The sequence below is a fragment of the Diceros bicornis genome, chromosome 20 (assembly GCF_020826845.1).
Source record: "Diceros bicornis minor isolate mBicDic1 chromosome 20, mDicBic1.mat.cur, whole genome shotgun sequence".
NCBI classification, from domain to species: Eukaryota; Metazoa; Chordata; class Mammalia; order Perissodactyla; family Rhinocerotidae; genus Diceros; species Diceros bicornis.
Window position 1 is genome coordinate 62,038,009 of NC_080759.1, and position 6,492 is coordinate 62,044,500.

The 6,492-nt window shown below is 48.8% G+C and overlaps 1 non-coding gene across 1 annotated transcript; it reads right to left on the reverse strand.

Annotated features, from left to right (window-relative positions):
• Positions 1–2,792: 2,792 nt before the first annotated feature.
• Positions 2,793–2,917, reverse strand: LOC131419340 (small nucleolar RNA SNORA31). Its single transcript, XR_009223194.1, has one exon. It is a non-coding gene; the product is annotated as a small nucleolar RNA SNORA31 (small nucleolar RNA).
• Between the last annotated feature and the right edge of the window lie 3,575 nt (positions 2,918–6,492).

The window sequence follows — 6,492 nt, forward strand, 5'->3', positions numbered from 1 at the left end:
GAAATTTCTCTAGATTTAATTTTTTTTCGAGTTTTTTTTTTTATAGGGAAAGATTCACTCTGAGCTAACATTTGTTGCCAATCTTCCTCTTTTTTTTCCCTCTTCTTTTCTTCCCCAAAGCCCCAGTGCATGGTTGTATATCATAGTTGTAAGTCCTTCTGGTTCTTCTACGTGAGCTACCACCACAGCATGGCTACAGACAGACGAGTGGTGTGGTTCTGCAGCTGGGAACTGAACCCGGGCCACCGAAGTGGTGAGAGTGCCCCACTTTAACACTAAGCCATCAGGGATGGCTCGATTTACTTTTTTAACTGACTATAATTTCGTGTTGTGGCCGCTGCGCTGACACAGTCTCTGACAAATACGTGCCACCACCCAGTATTCTCACGAGTCCAGGGAGCTCCATCCCACCACAGCACCCTCACCACCATGCAACAGGGACGAATTCATGGACGTGGACACATCACCTGGGACCTGCAGGGGAAGGCCACCAGAGAGCCTGTCCAGGATGTGGGGGCCCTCCTCCTGGTGCATTCCTCAACACCTTGTGGAAGAGAGAGTTCCCCGGCACCTCCTGGAGTAGTTGGGGCTAGGAGAAGGCTGAGTAGGTGCTCATCGTCGGTCGACCACCATTAGGGCAATTCCCACTTCCCTTCGGACTCTTTCTTCTATGAAATGCATTTTGACATCATTAACTGAAGGATATCCACATGTCCAAACTTCAATTAACTCAGTGGTTCTCAACCAGGGATGATTTTTGCTACCCTGGGGACAGCAACGTCTGGAGACGTTATGGTTGTCACATTGAGGAGTGGAGTCTGCCGCATCTAGCACGTAGAGGTCAAGGATGTTGCTAAACACCCTACAAGGCATGGGTCAGTTCCCATCAAAAAAAGATTATCTGGCCCCAAATGTCAACAATTGAAGTTGGACTGTTACCTGCCACAATATACAAAAATTAACTCAAAATGGATGCATGACCTAAGTGTAAGACCTAAGACTGTAAATCTCTTGGAAGAAAACATAGGGCAAAAATTTACAATATTGGATTTGGCAATGATTTCTTAGATATGACACCAAAGGCACAGACAACAAAATCAAAAGTAGACCAACTGGACTTCATGAAAATTTTAAAAATTTTGTGCATCAAAAGACACTATCAACAGAGTAAAAAGGCAATCCACAGAATGGGAGAAAATATTTGCAAATCATATATCTGATAAGGATTTGATATCCAGAATTTATAAAGAACTAAAACTCAACAACAAAACAACCCAATTCAAAAATGGGCAAAGGACTCAAATAGACTTTTCTCCAGAGAAAATATACAGATGGCTAGTAAACACATGAAAATATGCCCAACATCACTAACCATTTGAGAAATGCAAATCAAAACCACAATGTGGGCCGGCCCCGTGGCTTAGCGGTTGAGTGCGTGCGCTCCGCTGCTGGGGGCCGGAGTTCGGATCCCGAGTGCGCACGACGCACCGCTTCTCCGGCCACGCTGAGGCCGCGTCCCACATACAGCAACTAGAAGAATGTGCAACTATGACATACAACTATCTACTGGGGCTTTGGGGGAAAAAAATAAAATTATTAAAAAAAAAAAAAAAAACCACAATGTGATACCACCTCACACCCATTAGGATGGTGTCTATTAAAAAAACCCAGAAAATAGCAAGTATTGGAAAGGATGTGAGGAAATTGGAACCCCTGTGCACTGTTGGTGGGAATATAAATTGGTACAGCTGATATGGAAAACAGTATGGTGGTTCCTCAGAAAGTTAAAAATAAAATTACCATATGATCCAGCAGTTCCACTTCTGGGTATACACTCAAAAGAATTGAAAGCAGGGTCTTGAAGAGATATTTGCTCACTTATGTTCACAGCATCCTGATTCACAATAGCTAAAACGTGGAAATCACATGTTGCCGTGGCTGCGTCCTCGCGATACCATGTACCTTGTTCTCCTGTCCCTTATTTCCTAATCTGATCGTCTTCATTTTCTCCTGAAATCTGCGCTTCCATCTGGGGCTGTTTTCCTTCAACTTGAGCAATTCTCTCTGTTATGTTTTGTAGTGAAGGTCTGCTTTTGCTTACCTGAAAACATCTCTACTCTGCCTTCATTTTGGTGGATATCTTCAATAGGATTCTAGGTTGGCTGGGTTTCTTTTCTTTCACAATTTTTATGATGTCATTCTGTTTTCTTCTGGCTCCCATAGTTTCATTAAAAGTCAGCTCTGATTCCTTTGCTGCTCCTTTGAAGATAAATTCCAAACATAATTTATAAATTTAATACAATTCCAATCAGAATCTTGATAGGAGTTTTTAGTAGAACGTTACAGGCTGGTCCTGAATTTTACAGGGAAGGGTACAGTATAGATCAAGACTAGCCAGGATGAGGATGACAAGGAACAAGTTGGGAAGACTTGCCATACCAGATACAAGATTTATTATAAAATCATGTATTAAGACAATGTTACATTGGCTCAGGAATAGGCAAATAATAAAATTAGATTCTTACTTCAAACAAAAATTTGGATTACTTGTCATTTTCATATTGATGTGCAGAAATTCTGTTTTCCTGTATACTAATCTTTTGTCTGTTTTATGAGTTGCAAACACTTTCTAGTCAATAGCTTTTTTCTTTCCATTTTAAGGTGTATTTTCTTGAAGAGAAGTTTTGAAAATTTGAAACTAATTTACCGTTAAACCTATGCTTTGAGTTGTTTTATTTCATTTATGGTATGCCCCCAGGACTACATGGTTCTTTTTTTTTTTTTTTCCCTGCAGATGTATTCCCCTATTCAATCAGAGCTGCCACAAAGACAGGCAGAAAGTGCAGGGACTGCTTTCTCTCGCATCCCAAGGTACATGGTTCTTATTTAGCTTTTGCTTTAGCAAACTTGTATGCATTTAATCAGTTAAGTATAGCTAATGGATTATCTCAAAAGTGTGGAAAATAACACTCCATCTTGAGATAGGATCATCTTGTTGCTTAAGATGCCCCTGGCCCAGCTCTGCCTCAGACTAGGGGTGTCTATGCAGCAAGAACCTTGTCTCTCCTTAATTGTATCAGGACAGAGAAGACACTCCCAGCATCACACCACGTCCATCCCTTTGAGAAAGACTGCTTCGTCAGAGAGGTGGCACAGAGCTGTGCTTCCCCGTCTAAAAGATAGCACAATAATAGCACCTACCTCATTGGGTATGATAAAAATGAGGTGATATAATGTGCTTAGAGCTATGCCTGGCACACAATAACCTTCCCACTGTGTCAGATGTCCTTGTTGTTTTCCTAAGAGGCAGATACACTGAGACTCGGAGCAGTATGGGTGGTCTGTGTAGTGTTGTGGCCTGGCCAGTGTGGAGGTCTGTGCAATGTAGGAGATTGTGAAGTGTGGGTGACCCAGGCAGTGTGGGTGTTCCGGGCAGTGTGGGTGATCCGGGCAGTGTGGGTGGTCTGTGCAGTGTGGGTAGTCTGGGCAGTGTGGACGGTCTGGGCAGTGTGCGGATCTGTACAGTGTGGGTGGCCTGGGCAGTGTGGGTGGCCTGTGCAGTGTGGGTGGTCCAGGCAGTGTGGGTAGTGTGTACAGTGTGGGTGGTCCGGGCAGTGTGGGTCTTGGGCAGAGGAGAGGAGGACCATAGAGACATCAAGCTCTGTTCCTTCCTCTGGCAGTGCTGTCGAGTGTGGCTTGAACAGCTTTGCATGGTGGTCTGGCATCTCAGCCAAGCCATAACCACTGGGCGTTGTCTTGAAACCCACTGCTCCTCCTGGCCAGCCTTGACCACGGCTGCGGCTCAGTTCGGGGAGGCAGTGGCTCTCCAGCAGGTGGCAGGCCCGTCACTTCCTCACCACGGCCACCTGCCTCAGAGGTCCCTTCCTTTGCTTGTTCCTTCTCTTCCCTTTCCTACTACCCGGCACAGAAGGGACTCTGCTGCCCTCATCACTTTCATTCATCTTGGGGATGTATGTACTCGTTCTGTTTATTCTCACTAGGTTTTTTACTTAATCAGAGTTAAGAGCAGGAGGTCAGAATCCAACAGGCACAGCTGAGAGAAACCCACAGAGGAGCGCAGCTCCTCGGAGCCAGCAAGGACCCCTGGGAAGGGGTGTGGGGGCTGCCGTCCCCTCAGCGAGGGGCAGCAGGAGGCCCACAGCATTGCAGCTCTGTCCCCTGTGTGGGGAGAAAGGGGGACACTCAGGAGGAGTGGGACTCTGTGGTGACGCTGCAAGTCTCTACCCCAGCTGGCGCTCGGCCGTCCCTTCCACTGGCCTCCTGCATGGAGACAACTTCCAGGATCATGGAAGTCACGCACCCTGGGGCACGCGGGCCTCCGGAATCCCAGACCCTCGCCTGGCCTCCCCAGCCTGGTCACAGAGGGAAGATATTCTGAAGCCCACCTGGAGATGGGTAACTAGCTGCACCTACTTTGTCAGTATCAGATGCCTCACACGCCACTTTTCAACCTGTCTTACGGTCTCAACTCAGGAGATATTACCACGCACAGGGGATTTCTCAGGCCGTGCCTCTACAAGTAGTAGAGAGGGCAAGACCTCTACCTGTCTCTTCATTCTCCAGGGTGGAAGGAAGTCCAGCTGCATGGCCGCCGTGCCAGCGAGCGTGGACCTGGGTCAGCCCTGGGCGAGCACTTCCCACATGCTGTCATTAGTCATTTCAGTCCGCGGGACTGGCCCTCAAGCTCACAGACAGGTGACAACTGGGGCGAGGAGGAAGCGATGGGGCCGAAGCCCCACTGCAGTCCTACAGCACCATGATGTGGGCACACACGGATGTGCTCAACCCTGTGCTCGTACCACAGCCCAGTCCCACCAGTCAGACCCCAGAGGGTCTGGCCTCCCTCTGCCTCACCCCACATCTTGGCCGCACCCCCTTTCTGGTGGCCCGGCACCTCAGAGAGAGAAGACACATCCCATGGGCAGGCTGCCGCCCTTCAGCACTAGCTTCCCAGCAGGCAGCAGGCTCCTTCTGGTGCATTTCCATTCCTGGCTGTTTTTTTCACTGCAAATATCGATGACCGTGTTCTTATCTTTGTACCAGATGTTTTAAATAGGAAGCATCCATAGGCCATAAACAGCTTATGTCGCCTTTCATGTAGTCGAGTATGGATGCACGTCTGGATTTTGTCTGTACTCAAGAGAAGCTCAGTGTTCCCAGGATTTAGCCGTAACATGCTGGGTAGGTTTCTTCTCTGAAAGGAGCTGTGTGCACACGTGGGGAGGAGGGGGAGATGCCTGCTGACCGCATACCTATGTGTATGTGGCAGGGTCCCCCGTCAGGTTCCCGGGGGCAGAAGTGTACAGGGAGAGCTCGTGGGACCCATACCTGTGGGCAGTGCTGGAAGCAGGACTGGGCACCACGACGGGGAGTGTGGCTCAGCTTTGAGGCACTGGGCCATTCACCCGTCGTTGACCCACAAGGAGAGCCCAGGCTGCCCTCTTTAAGGCAGGGGTGACTCCTCAAGGGCCTCATGTGAGAGGGGTGAGCCACCAGGCCTCCCAGCTGGGGACAGCCACTCCCGCATCCAGAACGCACCTGTGCTAGTTGCTGGCATAGATTATTCACAGGATGGCAATGTGAGGATGGCAGCATTATCCCGGCTGTGGATAAGGAACCTGAACTTCATAAGAGAGTTAAGCAACTCCACAAGGTCACACCGCGAGGAAGTAGGTAACCTCTGAGTTCACCGCCGTCTTATCTGCGGACCCATCCCAGGCGCCCAGCAATCTCAGGCTGACTACTCTGTTTGTTTTCTATTTATAGTAGTCCTGTTCTGTGTGCAGCATAATTTTATGAGCTGCCCGAGATTCCTTCGGGAAGCAGATATGGGTGTACACCCTAAATGCTTAAGATGGAGTGGTTTGGTGAAAGGTAAGGGCTCCTTTATTTCCCTGTCATAAAACCGCTGTGGCAATACCGCATGAAAAACTCGGAAGCAGCAAGTTTGGTGCTGAGAGCCCCTCGCAGTGGTTCTTCTCGTGGACTCTGGGGCCTTCTCACAGAGAGATGTGCGTGGTTTGTACAGGAGACTGCACATGGGGGAGGAAACAGCTAGGAATGACAGAGCCAGGTGTTGACACTCGTCCTGCCCCTGATTTCTGCTGTCTTCTGGGGATGTACGCGGCCAGTATCCACAGTTCAGGCTGTAAGACAAATACTCAGTGAAGATTGTCCAAATAATCCACCACCAAAGAAGAAACTCGTAGGGAGGGCGGGATGCACACGGCAGCTCTTGCTTCTCTCACCCCCTGCGATCGGACACCCTCCTCACCCCCCATCTGGCAGGGCCCTCGTCTCTCCCATTCTGCCCAGGGCCTGGCTTCCACGTCTCACGATGAAGACTTAAAGCCGCCTGGACCTTGCTCCAGAACAGGAAAAATGATTCCTTCTGGCGAGGCCACCAGCTGGAGGCCACCTTGAACTGAACATCACTTAAGTTTACAGGCCATGTTTTTCATGAGAATGAAT